The sequence below is a fragment of the Podarcis gaigeae genome, assembly GCF_964106915.1.
Source record: "Podarcis gaigeae genome assembly, chromosome: 3".
Lineage (NCBI taxonomy): Eukaryota > Metazoa > Chordata > Lepidosauria > Squamata > Lacertidae > Podarcis > Podarcis gaigeae.
Genome location: NC_139680.1, coordinates 103,556,969 through 103,571,387, shown reverse-complemented (window position 1 = coordinate 103,571,387; position 14,419 = coordinate 103,556,969).

Below are 14,419 nucleotides of genomic sequence, written 5' to 3'. Positions count from 1 at the left end.
CTCAGGCAGCGGACTTCGATGAGTGCATGACAAGATTTATTCAACCCACTCCAAGAGAACTCCGATAATGTTATTCCTGTTCTGGAAACGTTTGGGCTAAAAGTACACACCGTACCAATTTTAAACCCTTTTAAAAATATGTCGTTACAAATTCCTCATAGCAGCTTCAGTTTAATTCCTCTAATCCCAGATTTCTGACAACGGCAACAAAAGCCTTAACTTTCCTCTGAAATCCATGGGGAGAGAGGAAGCACAGATGGAGCTAACTTAAGAAGGGAAATCCAGAGACTCAAAAGACGCTAGCAGAGAAGGACCTGCTATATTTAGGGCAAAACTGAGCACAGGGCTGATTGTCAGGCATTTGGAAGGGGCTGTGCAAGGGACTTTGATGGATGTCAATCACCTAGTGCCAGCAGAAATGGCCGATACAGCAGGCCATAAGTCCCCAGCCTTTGCCCTCTTGCAGCAAGAACACAACAACAAAAACAACAACAATGACTTTTTGAGGTTTGGAAAGTTGTTAGGAAAATGCATCAAAATATTTTGGATGGATGAATGGCTAGTGGGAAGACTTTTTAACCACCCCACAAGCATATTGGGGTGGATGCTAATTGCTGTTTTAAGCCAGAACAAATGTTCAGACCAGATATAGTCTAATGATTGTGTAAACCCCTTTGCTACAACAGCTCCACCGGCTGCTGGCCTATTTCCAGGCACAATTCGAAGTTCTGGTTATGACTTACACGGCTTAGATCCAAGCTATCTGGAAGACCGTATCCCCTCATAAGAACTTACTCTGGTTTTGAGATCTTTGGGAGTGGTCCTTCTCTCAGTCCCACCACCCTCGCAAGCGTACTTGGTAGGGATGTGGGAGAGGGCCTTCTTGGTGGTAGCTCCCAGATTGTGGAACTTCCTCCCTAGAGAAGCTAGACTGGCTGCCTCCTTGCTGTCCTACCAGCAGGTGAAGACATTCTATTAAGACTATGTTTAATGAGGGGGTTGGTGCCATGCAGTTTCTACTGTAATTGTTTGTATGGTTTTAATAGATGCTGATAATTAGATGATGATAGATAGATGATAGATAGATAGATATAGATAGATAGATGATAGATAGATAGATAGATATAGATAGATAGATAGATAGATAGATAGATAGATAGATAGATAGATAGATAGATAGATGATAGAGATAGATAGATAGATGATAGATAGATAGATAGATAGATAGATAGATAGATAGATAGTTAGATAGATAGATGATAGATAGATAGATAGATAGATTTAATTCATTCAGTGTTTAATTGCTTTTTAATTATTGTTTTTTTCTATGTTTTTAGCAGCTCTTGTTTTTATCTGTAAGCCGTCCTGAGTGCCATCAGGGAATATGAGGGTATGAATAAGTATACAATAAAAACAACTATAATAAGCTTTGTATTATAAGCAAATCAGGATGACCTAAATTAACAAGTTGTCCTGAGGAGCCCCATGAGGGCAGAAACTTTTAAAAAACAAGTAAGCTGCTGAGGTTCTTACGATGCTGCGCTTAATAGTTTTAACTTCTTCCAGGTGATTTTTATTCAGTTTGCAGTGTTGCTCTGGGAGAAGAGAAAACCCAAAAACTTTCTTTTCTTTTTTAAAATGCTGCATTTCAGTTATTTTCTACATAGCTTTATTTGACCTCTGATTCATATAAGCTAAGCCAACTGAGTCTTACCTTTTGGGTGTCATTCCTCCAATCACCACTGGAGGGCACTGTGTTGTAGGAGAACACCTAGTCTAGGGAAATTCTTTAGGACAGCTTGTTATAATTGAGAATTTATCCTGATTTCTTTGCAGGCAAACTATGTGACGTTCAGACCTGTTTGCAAAGAGGCTAGGTGACACCTTATCAAAGCAAGTGTTACCTGTCACTTTCTATCTGACATCCCTTTCCGTTCCCCAAAAAGTCCGATTTTACGAGGTTGTTGCACAAGACAGTCAGTTGCACAACCCGATTTTGCAGATATTCCGTTTAATCCCACCCCAAAGCTGTGATAGTCTATAGGGCCGGTTGTAGAAGTTATTACAATTTGTTGATCTCCCCATCTGTGTGATTTCTTGAGAAGGATACGTCGTTTTCTTAATCTGTTCTGGCTTTACGGTGAGCATTGGAGACCTGTTTGATTCCAATTTTCTTTTAGCCGCGATGCCTTTTAGTTGGAAAAAATTGAGCTAGTTTCAGATTATTAGTGGCTATTTTACTGCTATTTAAATGACATTTTTTATAGATTGGCTGGACTTTTGAGTGGTGTGTGTTTTTAAGGACTGTGTTATATTATGGCGTCCTATCTGATATCATTATTATTATAAGTTTTATTTGTTTTATTGCTATGTAAACTGGATTGGGAGGGATGTCTTTCTTTTGCTCTGCAAGGCATCTTAAAAGTACTTTGAGAAAACAACAACAGGAGAAAACAGCCAGCCCCACCACCACCTTTAGCCAGTATGATCAAAATGTCAATCAAAATGTCTTAAAGGAAAAATGTGCTAAAAATGGGATCTACCAGGGATGTGATTTTTCTCATGTGCGTATGAGACCCAAGCAGCCCTATTTAAGGTATAGATCTTTTTTGGAATGGTGCAAATATACAAAAGTTGCATCATCATCATTTATTATTTATACCCTGCCCATCTGGCTGGGTTTCCCCAGCCACTCTGGGCGCCTTCCAACAAAATATTAAAAATACAATAAAACATTAGACATTAAAAACTTCCCTAAACAGGGCTGCCTTCAGATGTCTTCTAAAAGTCAGGTAGTTGTTTATTTCCTAGACATCTGATGGGAGGGCATTCCACAGGGTGGGTGCCACTACCAAGAAGGCCCTCTGCCTGGTTCCCTGTGACCTCACTTCTCGCAGTGAGAGGAACTGCCAGAAGGCCCTTGGTGCTGGACCTCAGTGTCCGGGCTGAACGATGGGGGTGGAGACGCTCCTTCAGGTATACTGGACCGAGGCCGTTTACGGCTTTAAAGGTCACCACCAACACTTTGAATTGTTCTCAGAAACGTACTGAAAGCCAATGTAGGTCTTTCAAGACCGGTGTTATGTGGTCTCTGCGGCCGCTTTGTTTTGGTGCCAACTCTTGGAGAGGCGAGTGCAATGGCTGTTCCTAGTGTTGTCAGTGACTCTCCAGCATGGAGGGGTGTAAGAAGAGAGGAGGGTTCCCCTGAAGGATTGGCAAGGTTTGTGGATGACACCAAATTAAATACTTGTGCTATATGTAGGCTGTAATATATTGCTGAGGGCGCCAGGAGGAGAGAAGAGGGAAGCAAGTCTATGGCCACCAGTTATGTCTATGTCTCATGCAGAAAGTATAGCCAGAGACCTTTTGGCAAATTAAAAAAAATCAACCCGGACAGAAGTTGTACCCCTGAAAAAGAGGACGTGTCCTGGAAAAAGAGGACACATGGCAAGCCTTGTGAGGAGTTCCAAAGAAGTATGTCCAAACTAAATGAACGGGCATTAAAACTTCAAATGGAGTTCAATGTATGCAAGTGTGATGTGGAGCAGAAAAGTAAATAAATCCAGTTTCTCACTTACGCTTCTGGAATCTGGACTTGCAGAGGCTGACCAAGAGTGAGACCTTTGGGGTTGTCCATGGATATAGCTTGATGAAGAAGTCGACTTAAGTGTGCAGCAGCTGTGCAAAAGGCAAATTCAATGTTAGGAGTCCTTAGGAAAGGAATGAAAAACTGCAAACGACATAGTGCAGTTTTGCAGATCTATGGTGCGACCACACTTGGAATTGTGCGTGTACAGTTCTGATTGCCACATCTCAAAAAAGGGACTCTAGAGCTGAGGAAGTTGCAGAAAAGGGCAACTAAGTTGGGGTTGGAGCAGTTCCCCCATGAGGTGTCAATATCGGGGGCTTTTAGCTTTACAGACTGTGAGCAAGAGAGACAAAATAAAGGTGTATAACATGGTGCATGGTTGGGATAACTAAAGGGAAGATGTATTACTGTGGTACCTTGGTTCTCAAACGCTGAAAACCAGGAAGTGTTCCGGGTTTCAAAAGTTTTTTGGAAGCCAAACGTCTGATGCGGCTGTCAGCTATTTTCGGGGCGCCTGCACCAATCAGAAGCTGCGCCTTGGTTTTCAAACATTTCGGAAGTCAAATGGGCTTCCAGAACGGATTAAGTTTGCCACTTTTGTTTTTGCTAATTATTTTGCGTTTTTGTTTTTGAGGCTTCTTCAGTTAATTTGTTTTTGTGACTGTGTGGAACCCAGTTCAGCTACTGATTGATTGATTGATTGATTGATTGTGTGACTATGGAAATGGATAAAAGCCCCCCATCCAAACAATGACTATCATTGGTGCACGTAAGAAAAAAATGTAATTTTATTTTTTATCATCTACAGTACTGTCTTATTTATTTTATAGTATGGTACATTGATTATTATTGGAACGCTGGTGGCGCTGTGGTCTAAACCACAGAGCCTAGGGCTTGCCGATAAGAAGGTCGGCGGTTCGAATCCCCATGACGGGGTGAGCTCCCGTTGCTTGGTCCCTGCTCCTGCCCACCTAGCAGTTCAAAAGCACATCAAAGTGCAAGTAGATAAATAGGTACCGCTCTGGCGGGAAGGTAAACAGCATTTCCGTGCGCTGCTCTGGTTCGCCAGAAGCGGCTTAGTCATGCTGGCCACATGACCCAGAAGCTGTACGCCGGCTCCCTCGGCGAATAAAGTGAGATGAGCGCTGCAACCCCAGAGTCGTCCTCAACTGAATCTAACAGTCAGACATCCCTTTACCTTTACATTGATTATTGCTTTCATTTTTTGGATCAATGGTCTCGTCAGATAGTAAAATCCATGCCATATTGCTGTTTTAGGGGTTGTTTTTAAAAGTCTGGAACGGATTAATTTGTTTTGCCTTACTTTCTATGGGAAAGTGTGCCTTGGTTTTGGAACGCTTTGGTTTTGGAACGGACTTCCGGAACAGATTGAGTTTGAGAACCAAGGTACGACTGTAACACCCTTCAAGCAAATCAAGAGTGAATGCTCTTTATTGTACAATTGCCCTGCGAACAGATCAGATGCTCAATAAAAACCAGATATGATCTAACCTGGCGTAAATGTTGTGCAAGCAAATCAAGATGAATACTCAAGAAACGGGGTTGCCTGGAGGGCCCTACAGAAGCTGCTCCAAGTGGCTTTTCCAAAGATGCAGGTAAGGTCTAAATTGGTCCAGGGAGGAGACTCTAGAACTTTGGAGACTGCTTTGAAGTCACCTGGTTGAAAGGTGCCACCCATTCTGATTCTGTGGAAAACCAAAAACAGATCCATTGTGCTTGAATGCCCAGCCGTTGAGTTTGCAGGTTAGCCTTCTGGAGAAGAGCAGCGAGATCCATACTTTCATTGTTCCTTGCCAAGGACATTTCTTCCGGCAGAGGCCTGTCCTGCCCGCATTTCCATGGCAGCAAAGCCACAGAAGGCAGCAGGAAACAATATTGCGAAATAAATTTAGTATCCTGCATAGTGACAGATTCTGTGGCGCTCTTGACAGTTGCTGTGGGAACCAGATCTTGAAAACTCATGAGATTCATGCACAAAATTCAAGTAGGAACTGGAAAAGGCTGAGATTCCAGGCTAGGGGGCCAGTTCAAGACCAGGCAAACTTTGTGATAAATTTTATTGGCTCTGGTTGGCCGTACAACTGAACGTCTCCTGTGATGCTGTGTTACCTTTAGACAGGGGCGGAGCAAGGTGGGTGCAGCCCGCCCCTGGTGTCACCTCCGGGGAAGGGGTGACAAAATGCTGTGTGGCACTCAACGTCTGTGAGAGATGCTGTTGGTTAGGCCCTCAGCTGTAGGGCAGAAGTCAGAATCCTCGCCGCAAGGCACGTGATCTCCCCCCAAAATGCTCAACAACTCTGGCTCCCCTCCAAAAAAGATGAAATAAAGTCAAACCACTTTTTGCAGACATTTTTTTTTTTTTAATGGAAGGGTGACAATAAATTTTCCGCACGAGGTACCTTGCTTTGCCACTGCCTTTAGATGGTTGAATACATGGCTTAAAGTTCCAACAACCAGTTTTTCTGATAACATTATATGTAATTTACTTACATAAATATTTCTATGCTGACATATCATAAAACATCAGGGTATCTTATGAGAAACCAGGGCAAGTGTTTTAGCTGAGGTGTTGCGTGTGTGTGTGTGTGTGTGTGTCACAGCTGTCAACTTTCCCCTTTACTTACGAGGAATCCTATTCGGAGTAAGGGAATTTCCCTTAAATAAAGGGAAATGTTGACAGCTATGGTGTGTGTGCGTATTTTTATTGAAGGTTTTTAACATATTAAGCAGTAAAATCCAAACACGTTTATAAAAAGCTCATTAAAAAAGCTCATAAAAAGCAATATATCCAAAAAGAAAAGCAATAAAGAAAAAGGAAATATAAAATAGAATACTCATATATACAATTGTATTAAAAAGATAAAGAAAAAACAGGGAAGAAAAAACTGAACAAAAACCTTTATCACATTTCTAGCATATAATCTAAAAGAACAGGAAAAAAAGAGAAACTCTCGCCTCCCAATCCGACAATTATCTGCAACCACAATTATTCAGAATAAACATTTTGAACGTATGCACTCTAAAAAGTTTTTACCAGGGTGTTTTTTCCTCCAGTGGGAACTCACAGGAACTCAGTTCCAGCACCTCTCAGGTGAGACCCCATTGCCATTATAGGAGAAAAAAGGAGGTGCTGATTGTGAGTTCTGGCACCTTTTTTTCTAGAAAAATAGGACAGGTTTTTACCCTCTGCCGGACATAACTTTCCCTCCCAAGTCCAACCTTTAACTTTTAATCACTCAGGCAGTGCAATACGATTCTTGTAATGTCCTAGTGATCTAAATTAATATTTCTCCAGTTTCTATATAAAATTTATTATAACATCCTTTTAACCACTTGTCAGCAATTGTCAGCCAAGTCACAGTCCAAAAATGTTGTGTAACTGATATTCACCCAGTCCTACTTCCTTACAGTTCCTTCCCCCCCTTACAATTCTTCCAGTCTTTCATCAGCAGAGGTGTCACATATATATATATGTATAGACAGTCACTTTCATGTGACCTTTTATAAAGCATATCTCCTGATTTGTTTGGTCAAAGTTTGTAGATGATGCCGGCTATTTTACTGAGCATTAATTCTAATTTGTTTGCGGGGAAGTTATACAATGTGGCGCCAATCCATTGTTATCCCACACTTCCCAGTGCATTTTATTGCCACTTTCCTTATTGCAAAAAACCACATCCCAACCCGATTTTGGGGGAGTAGCTGATTTGCTGTACAAGAGTGCCAAATCAACGGTAATTTTGCAACCTGGTTTTGCCTGTATGTGATTGACTCCTACCCGAAAACTGCAACAGACTGGAAGCACCATACATCTCCCAGATTTGAGTTTGCTTCTATCAGCTTGGGAAATCAGGCAATTCCTGATACAGTGTTTTAAACTTTTGTGTTCCTACAAAGTAATAACCATGTTAAAAAAAAGAGATGATGACCAATGCAGGAGTTAAAGGTAAAGGGACCCCTGATCGTTAAATCCAGTTGCGGACAACTCGGGTTGTGATGCTCATTTCGCTTTACTAGCTGAGAGAGCCGGCATACAGCTTCCGGGTCATGTGACCAGCATGACTAAGCCGCTTCTGGCAAACCACTGCAGTGCACAGAAACACCGTATACCTTCCCGCTGGAGTGGTACCTATTTATCTACTTGCACTTTGACGTGCTTTTAAACTGCTAGGTTGGCAGGAGCAGGGACCGAGCAACGGGAGCTCACCCCATCACAAGGATTTGAACCGCCGACCTTCTGATCAGCAAGCCCTAGGCTCTGTGCTTTACACAGGAGTTAAAAGGTAAAGGGACCCATGACCATTAGGTCCAGTCGTGACTGACTCTGGGGTTACAGCGCTCATCTCTCTTTATTGGCTGAGGGAGCCAGCGTACAGCTTCCGGGTCATGTGGCCTGCAGGACTAAGCCACTTCTGGCGAACCAGAGCAGCACACGGAAATGCCGTTTACCTTCCCGCCGGAGTGGTACCTATTTATCTACTTGCACTTTGATGTGCTTTTGAACTGCTAGGTTGGCAGGAGCAGGGACTGAGCAACGGGAGATCACCCCGTCATGGGGATTCGAACCGCCTACCTTCTGATCGGCAAGCCCTAGGCTCTGTGGTTTAACCCACAGCGCCACCCGCGTCCCAACAGGAGTTACCATGTGCCTATTTCCAAATAGACCTGTGAATGCTTCCATGTAGCGACGCATTCTTGGCAATGACAAAAAGTAGACATGTACCACGAATCAACCTTTAATGATTTTATGACCCTGAATGAATCTCTATCTGCGTGCAACCAGTTGCATGTAACCAAGTTCAGCCATTTGCCCTGTTCTTCAGGAGTTAGTCCTCTACTTGAAGAACTGTTTAGTCTACAGAGATGTTCACATTGCCACCTACTCTGTTTCTATTGCATTCCCCCCTCCACCTCCACCTGTTAGCCGCAATCCATATTGGTCCTGTGGTTTATTGACCAAAGTGGCTGCTTGGTGTGTTTTTTTCTCACTGCAAAACTGGATGCAGGGCAAAATGTACAAGCATGCATCCAAGCACAGGTAGCTTGCTGCATGAATAGGAGTTTGGGTGGCAGTTGTAGCAGTGGGGGAACCAAACAGGTGATGTGCATTCAGTGAAGACAGGTCCGTGCCCCTCCCTTATTTGAACAAAACCATGTAAATGTGGCTTGAAAGGCAGTGGGGGTGGGGTGGGGGTGACCTCACCATGTTTTAAGCCCCCTAGTGTAAGCACGGCTTACGTCCAGGTTAAAGATTAATAATAATAATAATTTATTATTTGTACCCAACCCAACTGGCTGGGTTTCCCCAGCCACTCTGGGCAGCTTCCAACAAAGATTAAAAATACATCAAAATGTCACACATTGAAAACTTCCCTGAAAACTTCAGATGTTTTCTAAATGTCAGGTAGTTGTTTATCTCTTTGACATCTGGTGGGAGGGCGTTCCACAGGGCGGGTGCCACTACCGAGAAGGCCCTCTGCCTGGTTCCCTGTAGGTTTGCTTCTCACAGTGAGGGAATTGCCAGAAGGCCCTTGGTGCTGGACCTCAGCGTCTGGGCAGAACGATGGGGGTGGAGACACTCCTTCAGGTATACTGGGCCGAAGCTCACTAAGAAGGCAATATACAAAATGCAAAAACTGCCAAAAAAACCCAAACCCTCCCAAAACCCAGTTAAAAACAGCATGGAAATTTGCAGCAGATAAATTTAAGGGCAGCAGAGAATAGATACACAGTGCTTTTTTTTCGGGGGGGGACACAGGGGTACACAAACCCCTAAACATTTCGTGGATCTTTGTACTTTTATTTATTTTCCCCGATTCGAACTATAAAATGGTGGTTTTATTGAGTCAAAATGAGAGTACCCCTGAACTTTGTGTTCTTTTTTTTTAAGAAAAAAAGCATTGTAGACACCCTACAGTGACCTACTCATCCTGCTGGGAACGCTTGTCAAACCATAAATGTCTTTGATGTTTTCTTGGGAAGTTCAGATAGTCGGCGCCTGTCATATCTTGACTGGAATGCTGTTCCGCGAAACAGGGATAGCGGTGCTAAAATGTCCAAGCCCCGCTACAAATGCTGATTTGCAGCCACATCAAACCTTTCTCACTAGATAGGATACATCTAGGATACATCAGAGGTATTCAACCTCTGAATGCAGTATTTTGGGTGCCAAAAGTAAATGGCCCCTGACTTTTACGCCCACTAACGAACTCTCAGGAAAGCCCCAAGGCAAATGCAGAACCAATCCTATGAAAAAACCCACCTGGTTTTCAGGGGAAGCATCATTAAAATTTTGCAGTGTTAAAAGCTAATGTCACTACTTCCTTCCACACACCCCCTCCCGTACATTTGATAATTCTGTTAATTACCTTTTCCGCGGTCCCGCCCTGTAGAAAGTGTGTGCAGAATCTTATGTCTACAACGCAACCCCAAATAGCTGCAAGTGTTGTAAAACACAGGCTTGCAAGCATAGATTGGGTCGTAGGCCAGATAACCCAGTAAATCAAAGTCTGAGCTTGCTGCTTCCAGAGCCAAGGAAAGGAGGGTCCTTTTTCCAGAACAAGATAAATAATGCCACAGTTGTCATTTACTGCTGTACTTGCTGGTTCCCTCCCCAAAGGCTTAATAGACTGGAACTTTAAAAATTTTTAAACAGATCTTCAAATTAGAACTGCATTTCCCATAGGTATGCTCAATTTTATTTTATTTTTGCACCTGCCAACCAGCTACTCCTATTCTGTGCTCTGACCAGAAACATGATATTGTCTGTTGTACTTTGATGACTATAATTCTATAAATTCTGCCTTTTCCAGAAGCCTATTCATTTTTTCACTGTGCCTCCCACACATGCCATTGGCAGTTGTGTGGTGAGGATGGAGACCAGCTTGTTTCAACCATTTTTTCCAGCTGGATGTGTTTGTGTGTGGGGATATTTTAGATTTGTGCCTTAGGTTTTTATTTCCATTTTTTAAAAGTCTACCCTTATTATTATTGTAATTGTTTTATATGGTTGTCTTGAGACACATGAGAGGATTTTAAAAAAATCAAAATCAAAATAAGATGAAACATATAAGCAGGGATGTCCTTGGCAGAACCCCCCTTGGTGGTGGTGACGGCGATGACATCGACGACGACAACAACAACAACTTTATTTATACCCTGCCTATCTGGCTGGGTTTCCCCTGCCACTCTGGGTGGCTTACAACATAACTAAAACCATAATAAAAACATCAATCCTTAAAACCTTTTCTAAACAGGGCTGCCTTCAGATGTCTTCTAAAAGTCAGATATTTGTTTATTTCCTTGACATCTGAAGGGAGGGCGTTCCACAGGGAGGGCGCCACTACCAAGAAGGCCCTCTGCCTGGTTCCTTCCTTGTAACTTCACTTCTTGCAGTGAGGGAACCAGAAGACCCTTGGAGGTAAACCTCAGCGTCCAGGCTGAGTGACGGGGGTGGAGACGCTCCTTCAGGTATACTAAGCTGAGGCCGTTTGGGGTTTTAAAGGTCAGCACCGTGCTCGTAGGTGTACTGGATGCCAGTGAAGATCCTTAAGGCCATTGTTACGAATATTGTCTATTCAGCCACTCCTATTCACCAGTCTAGCTGCCACATTCTGGATTAGTTGTAGTTTCCGGGTCACCTTCAAAGGTAGCCCCACGTAGAGCGCATTGCAGTAGTCCAAGCGGGATATAACTAGAGCATCCACTACTCTGGCAAGGCAGTCTGTGGGCAGGTAGGGTCTCAGCTGCGTACCAGATGGAGCTGGTAGACAGCCGCCCTGGATACAGAATTGACCTGCACCTCCATGGATAGCTGTGAGTCCAAAATGACTCCCAGGCTGAGAATCAGGTCCTTCAGGGGCACGGTTACCCTGTGCTGTTAAGCTGTTAAGTGGAAAAAAACAGGAGGGGTGGAAATGGAAGAACACCAGATATGCCTGAAGGCAAGGAGTAAGTTTTGTGTGCATCTGTGTATATGTGAACATGCACACGCACACACGTGCAGGAGCATGAGTTTAAAATTGTCTGCAAATTAATTGAGCAGCAAGACTTATAAACTGCAGTTCTCTCTCTCTTCTTTCCTGGCGTAGAATTGCCAGCCAATCTGACCCGGGGGCAAAATTCTTTTCCAATCTGAACTGCAGTGATTAGATTCTGGCTGTAGAAGCAGAAGCACTACGGCTGGCTGCAGATGAACGGTGGAAGTATTTCACTGTGCACGTCTGTGGCTAGCAGGAGGCGGCAAGGGCCTGTGCGCATAACCAAAGTGTACTTTGAATGCATTTCAGTTTCTGCGATGCTCCCAAACACCTTTTTACACAATCTTCCTTCTATTAAATACTTCTGATCCCAAATATTTTTGAGATCCAGTTCAGACTCATGACCTGCATGCAGTAATGCGTGAGCATCAATGCGTGAGCTCTCTGTATGCAGGAGGAGGCCTGGTAGGGGTTGTTAGTAGGGGAGCGCCTTTGCTGCACAATGCACATGAAAGAGTGGATGAAGGAAGCATTGTGAGGTGACATCATCTCCTTCGTGTTTACAGTGTTTTGCTCAAACACTCAAAAATATTTAATCACCCATAGAACTGGTCTGCAACCTGCTGTTTGGTTAATGCCAACCTGGGTGCAGTGTTCTTCACCTGGTGCCCATCACTCAATGCCCTTTTGGTTCTGAGATGCTGAAGATGCGGTACCCTTTTATTCATTGAGAAGTACATAAACACTAAAGGAGGAACTTGGAAGAGTGCCATTATTTCTCTCTTTTCAATGCTCAGATCAACTCTACTGGATCTTGACTTTTACCCAGAGCACTTGAAAAAAACGAATTCTGTCTGTGCGCATGCGCAAGCACACACTCTCATTCTGTGCCTGGGTGGGGGGCTCATGTGGTGGAGAGTCAAGAGGGGGCTCATGACTACAGCTCAAGAACCCAAATGTGCCTATTTGCCTAAAATAAGGTTACCAGATTTTTTTTAAAGAGTCCGGGGACACTTTTTTAAAAAAAGAAAAGAAAATAAGTTTTTTTTTTCCATGTGTAATTTTTATTAGTTTACATAAATCAAAATACAAGACAGACTATAATATTCCACTTAATATCACACATATTTTAAAAGTGACTTCCTTCAACCTTTCCACAAATCATCCGTATTAATAAAGGCAAATAATTCCGCATTTCTTATTTTGTAGTGCCGTTAATCATTCTAGTTCATCTGTTTTTCTTTAGACATTACCCTTTGCTTCTTACAGAGCTCCCTTAAAACCCACTAGTGTTATCTGTCCATCGCTTATGTTTTCCAGATATTTCGTAAGACTTTCCCAATCTTTTACAAACCTCTGGTCTTTTATATATCTGATTTTCCCTGTCATCTTATCCATCTCCACATAATCTAGTAATTTTGATCTCCAATCCTCAATTGTCGGCAAACCCTCTAATTTCCAATTTTTAGCTAACAGGACCCTTGCTGCCGTTGTTGCGTACTGAAACAGCTTGTAATCTTTCCTTTTTATCTCCCTTCCTACCAATCCCAGCAGGAATGCCTCGGGTTTTTTAACAAAAGTATAGCTTAAAATTTTCTTCATTTCATTATACACACTCTCCCAGAACCCTTTAACCTTTTGGCATTCCCACCACATATGGTAGAAGGTCCCCTCTCTTTCCTTGCACTTCCAGCATTTATTACAGGATCCGTACATTCTGGCTAATTTAACGGGAGTCATATACCAACGGTAGAACATTTTCATTAGATTCTCCTTAAGTGTCACACAAGCCGTAAACTTAAGATGTTGTTTCCATAGTTTTTCCCATTCTTCGAAGTAGATGTTACGGCCAAAGTCTTTGGCCCAGTATGTCATTACCGAAAATAAGTTATTAAAATTGTTTTATTTTATTTTTAAATTAAGAGGTAATAACTTCCTTTTCTGTGGTCTCCTCCGTCGCATGGCCTTCCTCTGGGTCCCGGCCTGCTCTCTTGGGAGTGCTAGCCGCTGTGGAGTAGGCCTGGGTTGGGCCTGGGCTCGGCCATGCGTCCTTGCCCTTGTTCCCCTACCTCTCCTCCTCAGCGGCGGCAGCTGCTCTCCTCCTTCTCCCTGCGTCGGCTCTGGGGTTTTACTGGCCCCGGAGAACACCGCTGGAAGTCAGCCGGGTTCTCTCGCTCCCGTCTGGATTTGGGTCACGGGGGGGGAGTGGGGTTCAGCGGTTCCCCCGGTTGACGCGCCAGGCGTCCCTGGTTCCCCCTCGTCAGTGGCAGCGGCAGTCTCAACAGCCCCGAGCCAGCCTGGTAGCGTAGTTGGCTCTGGCTGGCTTCATGAGCTCCTCACTGCTGTGGTGGCCGCCATTTTTTCCTACCATCTGTGACTGGATTAAAGACTTTCTGATAGATCGGACACAAACAGTGAGGATTGGACGTGTAACATCTAATTCCTTAAAAATCAGCACTGGCACACCACAGGGATGTGTGCTAAGTCCCTACCTGTATTCATTGTATACATACGATTGTGTATCATCTGACCCGTCTATTGCAATTATTAAGTCTGCAGATGACACCACCATAATGGGTTTAATAACAGGTGGAGACGAAACAAAAAAAATTCCTTCCAGTAGCACCTTAAAGACCAACTAAGTCAGTTCTTGGTATGAGCTTTCGTGTGCATGCACACTTCTTCAGACCAACACGGCTACCTATCTGTAGGTGGAGACGAATCAGCATACAGAGGGGAGGTCCAAAAAATATCTACATGGTGCCTATGGAACTACTTGCACCTTAATATCAGCAAGACAAAGGAGATGGTGTTGGACTTTCGGAGGAAG